This window comes from Microtus pennsylvanicus, chromosome 2 (genome assembly GCF_037038515.1).
Source record: "Microtus pennsylvanicus isolate mMicPen1 chromosome 2, mMicPen1.hap1, whole genome shotgun sequence".
Classification (NCBI taxonomy): Eukaryota; Metazoa; Chordata; class Mammalia; order Rodentia; family Cricetidae; genus Microtus; species Microtus pennsylvanicus.
Genome location: NC_134580.1, coordinates 84,952,665 through 84,971,074, shown reverse-complemented (window position 1 = coordinate 84,971,074; position 18,410 = coordinate 84,952,665). Strand labels below are relative to the sequence as shown.

The following is an 18,410-nucleotide window of genomic DNA, read 5'->3' as shown; positions in this document are numbered from 1 at the left end:
TTGATTCAGCTAGGTTGACTGGTCGTAGAGCCCCAAGGATCCACCTGCCTCAACCAACCCAGCACTTGGATTACAGTCGTATGTCCCCTTGCATACCTTTTCAATGTGTGCATTAGGGAACAAACTTAAGTGCCTCTCCTCACAAGGCAAGCACTTCACCTACTGGAATATTTCCCTAACATTGCCAATTTTTTTTTTACACTGGAGGAATCACAGTACTTTAATTAAAAACATACTACAAAGTTATAGTTACTAAAACAACATGTTATAGAAATAAAGCAAGACACAGACTAAGGGAACAGGATAGAGATTAATCATAGATTAATCACAAGTAATTAACTTATGCTTACACAGTAAATTGATGTTTTTATTGGCATAGAGTCATTATACGAGGTGCTGGATATGTATTTTCATATAAGTATATAATACATTATAATACATTTGAATTCTTTCCCCAATGGATCTCTCCTCTTCCCTTTGTCATCTACCATAATTCCTATTTGCTGCCCTAGACAAGTTTCACTTCTACTTCCATCGTGTTCTCCCTCTCAGTCTCTCTCTCTCTTTCATATATATATATGATTTTATGAATCTAGGATTCACAAATTAAAAAATGCATTGTTTGTCTTTGTGAAAATGACAATTTAATAATAATGATATACAGTTCACTTGCTATTTTTGTAATAAAACACTGATCAAAAACTACTTGTGGAGGAGAAGATTTATTTCATCTTACATTTTTCAGACAACAGCTCATCACAGAGGGAAATCAGGGCAGGAATTCAAGACAGGAATCTGGAGGCAGGAACTAAAGCAGAGGCCATGAAGGAATACTGCTAACTTATTGGTTCAATTAGAGTTTTTATACAATCCAGGACTACCTTCCCAAGGGCAGTACCTACAGTGGACTGGGTCCTCCCACATTAATCATGAGAGAATTAATTAATAAGAGAAAACGCCCCTACAGATTTACAGACCAGTCTTCATAGAGACACCTTGTCAACTGAGGTTCCCTCTTCCCAGATGAGCCTAGCTTGTGTCAAATTGACAAAAATCCAGCCAGCACATATGGTGATATAGGAGGTCCTTCTGTATATGTGTTGCTTTTATTGGTTAATGAAAAAAGAAGTTGCTTTGGCCTGTGGTAGGGCAGAATAGAGCTATGCGGGAAAACTACATGGAATGCTGGGAGAACATATGTAGAGTCAGAGAGATGCCACGTAGCCACCAGAGGAGGAAGATGTGAGCTGCCAGCTGGAACCTTGCCAGTAGGTCACAAGCCTCATGGCAAAATATAAAATAATAGAAATAGGTTAATTTAAGATATAAGAGCTAGCTAGAAATATGCATAAGCTAATAGGCCAAGCAGTGTTTTAATTAATACAGTTTCTGTGTGCTTATTTCGGGTATGGGTGGCTGGGAAACAAACAAGCAGCTTCTGACAACTATATGATAACCTCTAGTTTTATCCATTTTCATTCTGAGAATTACATAATTTTGTTCTTCTTTATGGGTTTCTCTTGTTCATTGCTCTGTTAATGGATACTTATATTGGTTTTATGACTTAGCTGTCATGACTACCCCTGCACTGATCATTGATATGACGGTGTCTCTGTGATGTGCTGAGTTCTTTGAACAAATGGCATAGCTGGAAGTTCTATTTTCAGTTGTTTTTAGGAACCTTTATATTTGTTTCCACAATGACGGATTGTCTTGCAATCCCATCAGGAATGTCTAAGTCTTTCACTTTCTTTTCAACTTCACCAATACTTGCTTTTATTGACTTTTTTTCTTAAAATGTTTTTAATTAAAATAGCATTACATCACTTTCTCCCCTCACTTTCCTCCTCCATCTTTTCCCAACTACCCACCTCTAAAACCCTCCCACTTCCCCTCTAACTCAAAAGTTGATAGATTCTTTTATTCAGCTATTGTTATTACATATTCATGTGCACGAATACATAGAGATACAACATGCTGAAGGCATTCTTGATGGTAGTGTGCATAAGGTTTCAGGGCTGACCACTCTGTATCCAGGAAATCAATACTAAAGCTCATGCCTGGGACAGAATAATTTTCCTTCTCCCAGAAGCCATAGCATCCTGTAATTCTTTGTCTAGGAGTGGGACTCCATGAAATTTTCCCCCTTCCAAGTTAATATATCTATTAATATTGCTATTACTCCAGTCTTGTTTATGCAGCCATTTCTAGAAGAGACTGTTTCATTGCAGACTTCTTGGTCTTCTGGCTCTTACAGTCTGTCCTTTTCCTCCTCTGCAATGTTCTCTGAGCCACAGATTCAGGAGCTCTATTGTAATTGTATCCCGCATATCCAATCTTTATATTATGACTAATAATAGTAGCAAAATTACAGTTATGAAATAGCAATGAAAATAATTTTATGGTCGGAGGTCACCACAGCATGAGAAACTGAATTGAAGGGTTGCAGCATTAGAAAGGTTGAGAGCCACAGGAATAGATAGATGTGTTGTGAGAAGTAAATTTTGATCACGGCATAGCAGAAATTAAGGAGAGAAAGTGGTAGGCCTCTTCACAGGTGTACACGTGGTGTCTGACTCCCCATGTGTTATGCCGTGGTCAAGGCTGTGAGCAGAATTTGCAGGTGGCACTGCTCAGCACCACCCCGAGAGCCATGGAGCCCTCCCATCACTGGTCTTTGCCACTGCTGCAAATGCCCCAGTTACTGCAGTAGAAGCTCTTCCTTCAGCATCTGTCAGCCTAGGAAAGACATACGGGAGAGGGCCACAGATAACGTGCAGCTAATATATAAGTAGATAATATATAATATATATTGTTTTAATAAGCTGATAGTATATAGCATATACCTGTGTTAAGTCACTGAGATTTAGGCTTGGACAACTTTACCAAAAACTGATTAATTCACTATTTTCTATTCAATATTTTCAACCATGTTTAACTCATTAGTAATGGACAGCTCTTATTGGCAGTGAAGGTCTGTGCCAATTCCTATCAGGTATTTGTAAATAAGTTCTCATGGCTAACTAAAGGAACTTGTATACAAGTTTAAAAACCACAGGCATATAAGGCAGTGGAGAGGGCTTGGAATAGTGATGAGAGGAGTCACAACGGAGGAAAATAGAAAATAAATAATGTAAAAAAAAGAAGATGTGAAAAGGAACAGAAAACAAATGAAGAAAATGATTAGGGAAAGTTAATAAAGGAAGAAAGAAAATGAAGACAATACTGTTCTTAAACTAAAAATCCCATGGGAGGATCCTCTAAAGAGCCCTTCCTTCTAGAATGGAGTTTGGCACTACACACAACACAGCCGTATTAAGTTGTGACCTTAAAAAAAATCTCTAAAGTATTCAGTGCGAGACAATGCTTCTGCCTTATCTTGTTCATGATATTTTCTCCTACACAAGTATTATCCTCAAAGTGACGGACGATGCCAACTGAAATACCAAAGCCAAGCACCAAAGACCCAGGTGACCTTCTCTTCTAGTGAGGTCAAAGTGCAAGAAGTAAAGCCCCAAACACAAGGCTCTATGGAAAGTACAGCTGCTCTCTGAATCCATTTCCAAGGTCATGTGACTGGGGAGGTAGGATTTTCTGTAGCATCCGATGCTGTTTCATGGAATGCACGTTTCTGAGAAACTCCGCTCACTTCAGTTTGTGCTTCCCCACACAGCAGAGCAAGCCGCTAGCACAGAAGCAAAGGAGGAAGAAGGAAGATCCCAGACTTTGATTTAGGACATTTTTATGCATGACTGGTTTTACTGTCACAATCCATACCCTTTAACTGATAAGGGATTCCATGTGACATCAGAACTCAACCAACCATACAATTGCTGATGTCATCCACTCTCTAAAGAGCTATTGGTTAAAGTCTTAAATTTTTCATTGGGGATAACGTCTTTGTCCTTTCAAAATGTTTTTCTATTACTTTTCACTGCTTCCATTTGATTATTTGTCAATATGTGAGAGCCACAATGACACGAATTATTAGTTGTTTTCATAATTCAAAACTAAAAAGCTATATATCTGAGCGAAGATGAAATCGCATCTTAAGCAAAATAGAGAACTAGTTAGAACTCTGCCAATGACATTTTGATAATACATCTATTCAGCTCTGCTCAAACTTTGTAACTTTACATATTCATATGGCCTTTTATCTTCCAAGTGCTATTTTTTGTTCTCAGTTATTATGACACATTGCCTTTAAAGACAACTATACATGTGAAATAACTCACATGAAAATCAGGCAAATGATACAATATTATTGAATTATTTTACATAATATGATCTTTTTCCCAATCAAAGATGTTGGTAAAAGGAGAAAAATGTCCTTTAAAAAATTCTTTATCATAAATCTTTTTTTCCCCTGCAAACCCTTTTTTCTCTCCACAAAAGCAATCTGAATGGGGGTAAAAGAAGACAAAACTTGACCTTTTGTGATCCCAGCATTAATGGGTCTGTTCATAATTCAATCTATGTGTGTGTGAGGGCATCCATGTGGAAACATAGAAGCCTGAGAGACATAAAACCTTTCCCTTTAAACATTATCTGACCCTTTCGGTCCCATTCACAAAAGAAGGCTTACGCATGCATATGCTGGAAAAGCGCACCGTCTCATTGTGCAGCGGAAAGCCTGCTCGTTCCGCTCACGCTCCATGGCGATGGGGCACGGAAGTGACACTTGTACAGAATCTGGGGGTGTAACAAATGAGCGGAAGGCACCACACAAAAATGAAATATTCTGCCAAGGAAACAGACCAAAGTTCTGAAATAAGGCAAGTGCCCACACTGCTGTTAATATGCAATGGGCTTTCACATAATGTGGAGGGAGATTGAACCACATCCCTCACATGGGCTTTTACAGAATGTGGGGGGATACTGGACCACATCTCCATGATACTCGCCTTCAATTCTTGAATTCAATTAAGTTCTCAAGATGGCTTGTAGTCAGCCCAAAATATTAACCTCTTTATAACTTTTTACAGAAATTTTTACCTACTGAAGGTTCTGTTTGTGAGCTGCACATTGTTAAATATTCCCTGTCTGCTGCCAGGAACAAATCTAAGGAACTTCAGCTGTTGGGCTGAATTCTCTGTGGCTCGGAATCCACTCATGAAATTGAGAACCCCAGAGTGCTTCTCACAGGACCGTTTGAAATCATCACCTAGAACAGTAGTCTCTATTCTTGAAATATGGTCTTCAAAGACATAGCGGGATGATCTTAAAGTAAGGAAATCCTGCCAGCTCAAGCCCAGCTTTCTAGGCCAGTGTGGTAGCTCAAACTTGTAAGTGCTTGGGAGTCTGAGGCAGACTTGACTTGAGTTTAAGACCTCTGTGAACTACACAGTGAGTTCCGAGGCAGCCTGGAGATGCAGTATGAGAAAGGAGGGGCACTGGCAAGCTGGTGCAGAAGGCAGAAAGCACTTGACACCAAACCTCGCTCTCAGCATTTGATCACCAGGACCTATATAGTGGAAACCTACAAGTTATCATCTAACATCTACGTGTGCACCATGCAATAGCTTATACATACATATGTACACACATACGTACGTACGTGAAATGACAAGTTTTCATTAATAACGCATTTTAAATGAGTCAGAAAAGGAACACAGAACTTTTGTTTGCTTGCTTGCTTGGTTGGTTTGTTTTTCGAGACAGGGTTTCTCTGTAGCTTTGGAATCTATCCTGGAACTAGCTCTGGTAGACCAGGCTGGCCTCGAACTCACAGAGATCTGCCTGCCTCTAGTTCTGCCTCCCAAGTACTGGGATTAAAGGCGTGCACCACCACTGCCCAGCTCAATGAGTATTTTTTTTAATATTTATTTATTTATTATGTATACAATATTCTGTCTGTGTGTATGCCTGCAGGCCAGAAGAGGGCACCAAACCCCATTACAGATGGTTGTGAGCCACCATGTGGTTGCTGGGAATTGAACTCAGGACCTTTGGAAGAGCAGGCAATGCTCTTAACCTCTGAGCCATCTCTCCAGCCCCCTCAATGAGTATTTTTTAACCTTCCTAAATCGCTCCATTGTTCTGCCCACAAGTTAAAATGAGAACACAATCTTGAATTGATAAAAAGAACAGAAAAATCAAAACTGCTAATAAGAATGTCAATATACATGCGTGAAAATATCACAATGAAACCCACTACTTTCATAATTAACAGATAAGCTAATAAAAACACCAAATAAACATAAATATATTTATGCTTTTGAGAAAAGATAAATATTAAATTCCTATTATACTTTGTATGTCTAAAATAATGCTCGTTTTCCTTGACCACTAAATTCTCCTTTCCAAGGATATTCTAATTGTATATAAAAACAGAAAAGGAAAGACTAAAGAGATGAGTCAATTGGAAAAGCACTTGTCATGCAGGCAGGACATCCTCAGTTTGGGTCCATAGTCAAGCCAGGCCTTTTAGTGTTCATCTGTAATCTCAACACTCTGCCAGGGAGGTGAGAGGTGGAAGAAAGGGAACCCCCAGAAGTTTGCAAACTAGCTGGTGTATACAGCAGCAAATAGAACAGACTCTGTCTCAGATGCGGAAGAAATCAGAACAGGAACTCAAGCAGGGCTGGAACCTGGAGTAGGAGGATGCAGAGGCCATGCAGGGGACTGGCTCCTTTTCCCATGGCTTGCTCAGCCTGCATTCTCATAGAACCCAGGACCACCAGCCTAGGGATGGCATCACCCACCATGGGCTGGGCCCTTTCCACTGATCACTAATTGAGAAAATGCCTTACAGCTGGATCTCATGGAGGCATTTCCTCAACTGAGACTCCTTTTTCTCTGATGACTCTAGTTTATGTCAAGTTGACACACAACTGGCCAGTACAAGGAATAATTTTTTTCAATTTATAACTAGCAACCTTGTCACTTACCTTATAACTATTCAGTGGAAGGAGCCAGAAACTATAACTTAAATCTATACAGTTGTTACTCATTGGATTTTAGGAAATAGTCACATTTATGTTTTATAAAACATTCCCTATGAGTATTCTAATCAATGTTTACAATGTCATCTTTAATACTGGACATATATGTCCCTAATAGTACCACATTTTCATCTAAGAGCTGAATTGATGCAGAAAATTTGATATACCTTATTGACCATCTGTTATGAAATATATAATCAGAAAGGATGATATAGCCATTAAGATTTAAAAGATGCTAAAAACTTTGGATAAATTACTTTGAGCAATGTTCAAATTGGTTAAATTTATACAGAAAGTTTATTCTTTACATGTGTACAAGATCTTAACCTTTACGTTGGTTGTAGATTTATTTTTCACAGTGTAGTACACAGAGACTAGCAAATCCATGCCCACTCCTCTGAAAGATTAAATGCTTTTGCATTCCAGGAAGCGACATGAAAATCATTTTCCTCCTTTGTCTGGCACCAATTTTGTGTTATTATTTCATTTATGGAATATGCTGTCAACTTCCCAGCGTGGGCTTTGGAGAGGAGGTCTGGTTTAATAGTTCTTCATTACAATATCGCGGGCAGAATCTGATGATTAGCTCTCTTAGGCTTGACATTTGTAAACTATGGCTTTCCCCTCATAGATGATAACTTGGTTAGCATTTCTAAAATTCAGAGCAAGGTTTCTCTCCTTGGATGTTAGTTAATACAAACACAGTTTATAGTTATCAAAGATTCAAAGCCTCTTTTACACTTCGTGATGCTGAAATGCTTTAAATCTGATTTTTAAGTAATATATAATAACTTGTAAGATTTCTGGGGAAACATTCATTATTTTTCAGAAAATCGTGACTGATTTGTTCTTTCAGGCAGATACTATTTTTCAGGATGCCTACGCCAATAAAATAATTACCAGTTTTGAACAGCTTTTTTTTCTGTGCTCTCAGCTTTTAAGAATTAACAAGACTTGATTTACTGCAGTACTCAAGTTAAAATTTCTGTTAAGTTCAAAATTGCTGTACATTTTCATTTCAATATCATTAGCAAAATAAGTTCCTTACATCTTCTTGTGACTTCTGGTGTTCCTCTGGTGTCATTGAAAGAATGGCCTTTTCTGTGATTTTCTCTTTTTGTTCATTCATGATCCAGTTCAACTAAAAGATATAAAAATACAACATGAATCTCTGACAATTAATAGCAGCATCTATTCAAAAAACAAACTTTTTAATTAACGTTGACATACTTATGTGGAAAGGAAAATTTGTTTAGATTTATTTAGATTGAGGAGAGAGATTAATTTTTTAGGAGTTAAACACTTAACATACTGAATTTTTCACTTTTTAAAAAATATATAACTTGGGAAATCTAATAGGGAGGGAAAGTCCTGAGTTGGCATTGTCAATTAGACATTAGACATTGCAATCAATCAATTAGACATTGATTAAGACTGCTTAAAGCATTTTAAAATGAATCTACAACTTTTAAAATTAAGTTGAGCTCTTCTATCAAAAATTTTAGTGTAGTTAAGAGAATCCAGTAATAGCCTTTATGTTGGAATAACAAGTCGAGGAGTACAATAAACGTGTTCATTCATACACGCTACTGTACTGAAATTATTTCCAATATTTTATAACAGAAGATTGTGTCTCTACACAGCTTGGCAGCTACCTCCAACCGGCTCGTTCATACATCAGAGCAGCTCCTCTCTTACTATTTCAGCTTTTGATTTATAAAATTATGAGTGTCACCCATTTTATATCCTTACAAATAATCTTATGGAAATAAAATACTGTTTCATCAAAGGAAGAAATTAACTCACACAGTAAGATTTATTCAACAGAGTGACACAATTAGAAACAAACAGAACAAGAGTTTGATTAAGAACTCTCTGAAGTTGAATATTTAACAACTTTTGGGGATAGGTTCTCATTTTGGAGCTCTGGCTACCCTGGAACTCACTTTATAGACCAGGCTGGCCTCAAACTTCCAGAGATTTCCCTGCCTTCTGAGTACGGGAATTAAGGGCATGTACTGCTACCATGCCTCGTTCCCTTCCTCAAAGCACTGGAATATTGAACAATTCCTAAGTGATGAATCTAGACTAACAATGAATAATGAAGACAGTTTTTAGGTTTTTAGGTGTTCATGATGCTATCATATGTAAGTTTTTTCAAGTGTATGCCTAACAAATCATATTTGGCAACATGAATCATTAATTTCCGCTGCCTAAAGATCTATACCTCCTTCATTGGAGATACATATGAAACTTATGTGCAACACACCCTCTTCAGTCTAGCCATTAGGATATACTTTATAATTTTCAAAATATGAACACTTTATCCTTTGGTAGGTGATACCACTGAGCCCTACAATTATCTGATTGGGCAGACAGGAGTGGCCCACGAATCTTCAGGGTAGCCAATGCTCACCTAAATAAGGAGTTGATGAATGTTTCTATAAAGGGCTGTCAACAGGTTAGGCTTCATGGGAAGGGAAAGGGGTTTTAGCAGTCCCTTATGGTATGAAATAGACAAGATATAGTAAGCAGATGAGCTGTTTCTCTAAGAAGTAGGTTGTAGACTGAATTTTTGCCATCAAGTAGACCTAGATTGAGAATCATTGATTAAACAGGTTATTTCTAATCATCACATAAACCTTTATAGAATTACTCTCTAATGAATATGTGTTCCTGTAATAATAGAGCACAGAAGTATAACACTACAAAATATGTAAATACCAAGTCTTTCTATAGACTAAGTCAGACCTCAAATCTCATTGATCACTTATTAGATGAGTTCTCATGTCAGGAGATAGGGGACTAGAAGACAGGCACTGGAGAACATGCCTCAAATTCATCATTCTCTCTTATTTTTATAGTGTTGGAAATAGAACCAAAGTCACAAGCATGCAGAGAAGAATTCTCTGAGTGGATACGCAGCTATACCACAGCCCTTGGTTTTAGGAGACAGGATTTTGGTCTTGTTTTCCAGGCCGGTCTTGTACTCATAATTCTTTCTCTCCACCCCCAAATAAGGGATTAACTGCATGTACCCCATCCCATCAAGATTATTTAGTCTTTAAAACATTGATTTACAGGTGAAAAAGGAAAGAGTGAGTGAGTGGTAAGAAAGGGAGGGAGGGAAGGATTGAGGGAAGTAGAAAGGAAAAGGGGAAGGAGGGAGGGAGAGAAGAAGGGAGAGAACATTCAAAGCAGTGTGTTTTAAGGAAGTGGAACAAAACAAAAACAGAGGCATGGAGAGCTTTGGTTCCATGCAGAGAGGTAGGAGTCTAATGAGGTTGGTTCCAGGGCTGTGACATTTGGAGCAGCAGGAAAGCAACTTTTCAAAAGGTGAGAACTCTTTCTCTCTGACAGCACTACAGTTGTGGGGGAAATCATCTCAATTTCAATGTCTAAATTCAGATAAACACCTACGAATCTATGTATGCAAAGGGGAAAACATACCAACATCATAAAACTCCATTATATTCTAGTGTCAGTGTGTCTGATAAAGTGCGAGAATGAGCACATGGGTCTGTACTGGAAGCAGAGAAGCCACCCCAAGAGAAGCATGTTTTAATTTAACCATTTTGAGGAAATTATTAAAGAGTCAAATGAGGAAAGTGAAATTTCGCCTGAGTTATTGATGCTATGCAGTGCTAACGACATCTTTCTCCCCAAACCCAAGATGTGACAATAACAGTTAGACTCTTCTCTACTGCCACTTTTGATGACACTATCCTGTTTCTTCATTAAGACACACAAAAACAATAAAATAAGGTAACTGGATATCACCAATTTGCTGCCTTTTCTCAGATATATAAAATAATTTGTTAATTAAGTTAAAATATACAGGACTGTTCTCTATTAAAGAAGACAGGAACTTCAAAAGTTGAAAATCAGAAACAGTGCTAAAATTTATGTATTACTCAAAAAAAAAAAAAACCCTGCCAAATAGAGTAAGGGAAGCTGTCTTTTTGTTCTAAACACATATTGCTCCCTGTGAATATAGGGGAGTTCCTCACACATTCACTGTACCATTTAGAATGTGACCAGTCAATAGGAATGCACATTTCCCCAGGATTCATGCTAAAATTGGAAATAACAGATAGATAATAAAACCATACACCTATACCCAGGCAACGTTTGGCTCATTGTGGACTAGTGAAACCCAGAAAAGAACAAGCAAGAGACTGGCCACGCACAGAAGGAGAAAGGGAAGAAAAGTTAATGGAAATGTTTTAAGGAAAAAGTCTGGCTAGTTCCACAGCAGATCAAAACTCTCCATGGAAGGCATCAGAGAATTAAGAGCATTTTCTATAAAGGCCGTGGGGATTTATCTTGGTGGAGGGTGCTTGCTTAGCAAGCATTTGGCCACATGTACAATTCCCAGTGATGCAAAAGAGCACAGAACAAAAAGAAGAAAAGAGTTCCACAAAAATATACCCAAGACAACAGAATTCAATAAAACAATTTCCATTATCTGTGGCTTTTCAGAGGATATTTAAATGACTAAGGGTTGACACTAAGGGTTCAGATATCACTCCATCTCTAAAAACCTAAAAGAAACAGTTTAAAGATACAGAATTTGATATAAAATTTGGGCTCTGCAATTGAAAGCACTCTTAGTTTTTGAAGGATGCTTCAAATGCCTGCAGGCTCATGGAGCTCTCCTACGGACACCCTCGGAAGGGAAGCAGGCTCAAGGCCTCCTAGACAAATGTAACCTAAACAGCAAAGATCTTGGCTCAGACACATCATTAATGGCAGGCTGCCTTGCTGTTACATGCCTCTTACATATTCTGGAGCATGTTTATTAAAATCATAAAGATCCTGCAAAAAAATTAACGTGATAGATGAAATGTATTTTACTAGAGTAAATACCTCTAAAATTGTCATTCTAGATTTTAATTATTAATATCTTTAGAAAAAGCACAGTAATTCAAACAAGCTGGTAGATTCTTCCAATTAATTCATGCTGACATTCCAGATAAGTTCGACCCAAAGGGGGAAAAGCCTGTTAGTGCTGCTAAACTCCCATGATCCTGAACTGTGGCTTTCCACATGGCATTTGTATTTCAAAAGAGAAACTAAAGATCAAGGATGAAGTATACAATATGTGTTGTGTAGAATGTTCTTAGTAAGTCAGCATGCCCCTGTAAGAAGACTGAATTCATTTAAGGTTTTTCATCAGTAAATATTGATCTACTGCTACATTATTTAATCCATAGTATACATGCAGATCAATATAGGCAATACAGTTTAGCATAAACAATAAGATAACCACCCTTCATATATATTGACAAGTTTCCCAATGGTCTGTTAATATACAAAAGACTGGGACAAATTACTTATTTATATATACAAAACATGGTTATAAAGGACAGCTGCAGGTATTTTTTTGGAAAGTGCATTTTAATAAGGTCCCATTCAGTTATAGAACAAATGGGGAAAAAAAGAGTTTGCACTACAGAGTTTAGTGCAGGAGCCCTCTCCTTTTCTAACCACGAAATCAATCATTTGTCCAGACTGTGGGAGTCGGAGTTAGTTACTGAAAAGACTCCGTATATAAACAAGTCAATAACTCATTGTGTGTTATTGTTGAGCTGAAGAAGTCGGCTTTCAAAAAGCTGGCCCTGCTTCTCCCGGAATGAATGTCACTGTATTCAGGGGCTGGGAGAGCCTTTGTTTCTAGCCATTGCTGGCTGCCATTTATGTATGGGAACAGGAGGTGGCTGCAGGAAGAGCAGGGGACGACACTCTTCCCTAGCGTGATGTCCAAGTCACAGTCTCAGTGTTGGCAGCCTAAATTGTTTGTTTCTGAAAATGGACAATGAGGCTGATATAGAGTGGCCACATGAAAACATTTGCCAAAAGAGTTGAGAGACAAATGAATCCACAGCATCTTAAGTTGGGTCGGGACGATACCTTAGATTTCCTACTTGTCAACAGAGATAAATCTGACATTTGGGCAACGGTTTGAAGACTTCAAATGCACAAAATCAAACTGATGAACAGGTCAGCATGTCAAAGGAATTCTATCTGTTCTTTCTGTAAATAGAAAGGTTGGGAGAAAATCAAATGGAGTTTTCAAATGGTCTCTCTGTATGTGTGTGTGTGTGTGTCTGTCTGTGTGTGCGTGTGTCTTTGTGCGTGTGTGTGTCTGTGTGTGCGTGCTTGTGCTTGCACATTCACATGCTTCTTTTAACTGTAAAACAGAAGGTATATTCCATAGGTATCAGATTTTGGAGAGAGTAATAAAACTCCTTTAAGAAGTGAGGTTGACACTTGCAGTAAGGAAATCCCAATGATCTTTGACTTAAGATCAAAGGTCCTTTATAGATTAAAATGTACTAAATTCAAAATATATGAATAACATCAGAATTGTATTTATTTTATCTTGATGCTTGCTGAATAGCTACCATTTATCCAAAGATAAGATACTATGAGGAAACATAAGACCAGGCTTCCAGGGTAAATAACAAACACAGGCGTATCTACTTAACAAATGGTCCTTCTATCATATTATAAAAATGTCTCTGATATCATCAGACCAAACCTATTTTAGGTCAAGTCTCTTTTCCAAAGATTTTTATTTATGTGTTGTGTGTGGGAGGGTAGCGGGCGCACGACATGGCTTGCACATGGAGGTCGGAAGACAACTTGCGGGAGTTGCTTCTCTCCTCCCGCCATGTGGGTCCCAGGGATTGATCAAGCTGCCAGGAGGTGCCAGAATTCACTGAGTCATTTCTGCAGCCCCATATTGAAGGGATAAAGTAGTTAAAGTTGTAGATAAAGTTGCAGGTGTAAGCAAGACGGGAACACAGGAAATTAACTGACTCGCATCAGTCTCATATACACACACTTGATTTAGAAAATCACTCCTGATAATGTCATCTATCTCCACCATGCAATAGAATGCGACAGGCTGTCCCCAGATTCAAACGGATTAGTATCAAAGCACAGGCTGGCTAACAGGACAATGAAAAAAGACCAATCAAACATATTTGGCATAAGGTAGATAGCCATGGATATATATATATAGCTTATAAGATTAAAACACTCAAGATTGGAGTGTTTAAAGATGAAGAACCCATCAATGTGAAGTAGTAGCTTCCTAGGAAAAGAAGAGAAAATGGTAATAGGAAGCATTGTTATTAATTAATTAATTACGTTACTTAATAGTTTTATGATAAAATCAGCTCTAAGTAAAGTTGAGAAAGTGGCTAGATCATTTGGGGAGAAAGAAGTCTAGCTGAGGCTGAGGGGTAAGCCAGGAGGAGACCACAGGAGATCCAGCCAGCACAGGCAGGGCTGGGTGTGATTACACAATGCTTCACGGAGACTAAGAAGGGACAGACACTTGTGTGAACCCATACTTAACCTATTTCTGAATTCAGATGTAAGAGGAGGGTTACATGTCAAGTGCCCAGTGCTCTAATGAGAACTGGAGGACTCCATTCTTAGCTCTGTGTCTCAACACCCAGCCCTCAAAACCATCTCAGCTTAATTTACTCCCAGTCTAAGAGCTCCGAGGCCTGACCTAACCCCACTTCTCATAGCAGAGTCTCAAGAAAGTCTCCTTGTGGAAAAATGTTTAAACACCACTTCTCAGCTTAGGGAACGAGAGAAATCCAATTCAAAACTGGCCGCGACACAAATTCATTCAGAGACCCTGGGCAATGGCAACAATTATTCCAGCGCAGGCTTCCATAGCCTGGCCTCTTCTGTATCCTTCCAGCTTTTTTTTGAGAAAAATCTTCTTTTCTCCAGTGTAGCTTCTAGAGGACAGCTTTCTAAAGAGAGTATTTATAAGCCAGCCCCTCACAATATTTGATAACCAGTGGATACATAATCATCTTAAATCAGCAATGTTTTGTTACAGTTTATATAAAAGCATCCAAAAGACAATTCTCCATAATACTTCACACAAAGCTGATTTGGAAACTGAAAATTTTAAATTGCATTTAAAATTTCCCTACTCTATTTTCATAAGCAACCGTTAAGTTCTAATTCTCCCAAATTCTGTAGGGAATGCAGTACAGGCTTGGCCCTGACTCTGTAGCCATGTTCTAACTTTTCGTCCAAATATTCTATCATGATGAGTAACACTATGTGCCCTTTCTATTTAGCAATTACAACTCTTGATTGCTTATAAGATTGGGCGAGTCAGGGATAGGTGGGTTGGAATGCATAAAAGTTGCTGATACCATCAATCAGTCAAGATAAGGCCAGATGAGTCCCTAAGCCAGACATTGGAAACTGTGGTACCTAGAGAATGTCATGGGTTGGTTAGATCTTCGGAGGGACAGCTCAGTGAGAAATGAGTCTGTCTCAGAGGAGTGATGTGGACAGGGAAAGAGCAGACTCAACCTCCTCTGGTCCCCGCACTAACAAGCGCACTCAGCCCACTCCACACGTACATATACTCAGAAACACAAACACGTGCACACACACACACATACACAATGTAAATGTAAAAAATGCAAAACAAATTCAACATTACTACTAATGAAACTACTGAAGCTAAAGAAATTTTATATAATATGTTCTTTGATCAAACTTTCTAAACTACTGGTCAGGGTTCCTGAGTTTAAGAACTAACGACTTCAAGAAAACTCAAGTAGCCGGGCGGTGGTGGCGCACGCCTTTAATCCCAGCACTCGGGAGGCAGAGGCAGGTGGATCTCTGTGAGTTCGAGACCAGCCTGGTCTACAAGAGCTAGTTCCAGGACAGGCTCCAAAACCACAGAGAAACCCTGTCTCAAAAAAACCAAAAAAAAAAAAAAAAGAAAGAAAACTCAAGTATGACAGCTTGGCCGAGGGAAATCAGGTGATAGATACGAAAGCCTAGAAAGGACTAGAACCCTACATCCAGAAGCCCTATCTCTGGGAATTTTTCTGCAGGAACTAACTACAGGTATGCACACCAACCTCCAAATTAACTGCATGGATGAAATTAACTGTTTCAGAGGGCTGGAGAGACGGCTCAGCAGCTAAGCTCACTGGCTATTCTTCCAGAGGTCCTGAGTTCAATTCCCAACAACCACACAGTGACTCATAATCACCTGTAATAAGATCTGGCGCCCTCTTCTGGCCCTCACAACACATGCAGGCAGAACACTGCATTCATAATAAATAAGTACATCTTTGAAAAAGAAAAATATTGTTTCAAGGACTGGTGATATATCAGTGTTCAGAATTAAACTAGATTATCATCATCTATTTAAAATAATGCTGTGGGGCTGGAGAGATGGCTCAGAGGTTAAGAGCATTGCCTGCTCTTCCAAAGGTCCTGAGTTCAAGTCCCAGCAACCACATGGTGGCTCACAACCATCTGTAATGGGGTCTGGTGCCCTCTTCTGGCATGCAGGCATACACACAGACAGAATATTGTATACATAATAAATAAATAAAAATAAATAAAATAATGCTGTGTATTACCTAGTAATACATTTAATTAATTCCATTTAACAATAGAAAATAGAGATAATATATCAAGTGAAAAACTAGTATATCAAAAATATAAGATTTTAAATATATATCAGTACACAATGAGGTTATATGTCAAAATATTAATAGCAACACTCAGAACAGTGAGTCTGGGGTACTGTGGTCTTATTCACCATAGCTGATCTCTGCTGTTTCTACAGTGTCTACTCACTTCCTATGCAGATACACACGCCTTTACTTACTGCTTTGTCTCTTAGTATCCTGCCCTGTGTCTAAGCAACTGCCTACTTTAGTGTCTTCTATTTGCTCAAGTGCTCCTTATCATCTCCTCCTTACTAAACACATCTCATCTTTAGGAATGGAATTATAATGATCTGGAGATGCTGCCCAGTGCCAGAATATTTGCCTAGCGTGTGCACAGCCATGGGTTTGACAGCACTGCAAAAACCAAATCATCATTCTTAAGATGATAGACTACAGTCCAAAGGAAAACCTAAAATTTGTAAAAAGATAAGAAGTCCTATCACATTTGTTTTTAAATTGTTCATGGCTTACTAAATTTTCTTTTAAAAATAAAAGGAAGAGTTAACCAATATACAACAATGAAAGACTTTTAGATTCTTACAAAAACAAAAAACAAAACAAAAAAAAAACCCACATTTACCCGTATTTACTGCTACTGAAAAGTGAACTAGAGAACAAAGATGAGCTAGCCTTGAGGACTTGAGGACTGGGTTCTGCGTCACGGGGCTCTGACATTCAAGATGCACTGTGCCACTGGGCCAGTCGTGTAAATGATGCCTGCACAGGTCAAGTAACTTGCTCGGGAACAAAGGCAAAGAAAATTGAAGAGATGGGATTCAGACCCAGGCATGTCCTGGATCTCCACGACTCTTAATTAAGTCCTGGCTACATCAGGAAATATAATAAATACAGTGGGGAGGAAGTAGCTACATAGTTAGACATTTTCGTTCATATTGAAGCATTAAATTATAAAAGCCAAGGTTTAAAGTATAATTCTATTAGCATACACTGAATTTTATGAAATTAATTGGAAAATAAATGCATTTTAATGAATTGTGTGTCTAGGAGAATTTATTTTTATTATGCAAAAAAAAACTATATCAAAATCTACTGACTGTCAGAAATTGTCACTGAAACTTATTAAAATCTTTTTTCCAAAATTTCATTTTTCTAAGATTATAAATAAGAACAACTAACATCACTATTTTTTTAATTTTGAAGAGACTTATTAATGTGCTATATTACAATACATACAGATACTAATAAGTACTAGGTGATACTAGCAGTTCTGTATATAATAACTAAGAACTTTTCTTTGTATATATGTTGACCTGTAAGTGTATATCAAATATACGGATTTTGTATTAACAGAAAGAATCAACTGCCTTATTCTTTGATAGGCCACGAATTTTGAATAGTTGTATCTTCAAATGAGTCTTTGAAATGTCTTAAATAGTCAGAATAACACATTCTTATGAGTCAAAGGATACAAATACATTAGACGGGGAAACGTTTGAACGACCCATCACAGAACACAGTAACTACTGTTGATAACATTACTGTGCACGTCAAAATTGCCAAGAGTAGGCTGAAAATATACTCACCACTAGCCAATGATAATTATGTAGCCTATATATCATGTTTTAGGTAAGCATTCCATATGATATGACACACATGTATACATCAGTATCACACTGTACTCCACAAATACATTATTTGTCCAATACTAGATAGGGTAAAGTTCTAGCTGTGCAACATGAGGACCTGGGCTTTGATGCCCAGCACCCCTGTGAACAACTGGGCATTGTGGAATACGACAGAAACAAGCAGATCCTGGTGTCTCACTGGCTAGACCGCTGAACACAAGTGGTGAGCACCAGGTTCAATGAGAGACCTTCTTTCCATAAAATAAGGCATAAAGCCAGACACTTGTAGTCAGTCTCTAACCCCCAGTGTGTGCACACAGGTGAGTGTGCCTGTACACCTGTGCACACACCTGTGCTCT

At 38.3% G+C, this 18,410-nt stretch overlaps 1 pseudogene; it reads right to left on the bottom strand.

Moving 5' to 3' along the window:
* Positions 1-18,410, bottom strand: part of LOC142844285 (doublecortin domain-containing protein 1-like) — a 154,493-nt pseudogene that overhangs the window by 24,975 nt on the left and 111,108 nt on the right.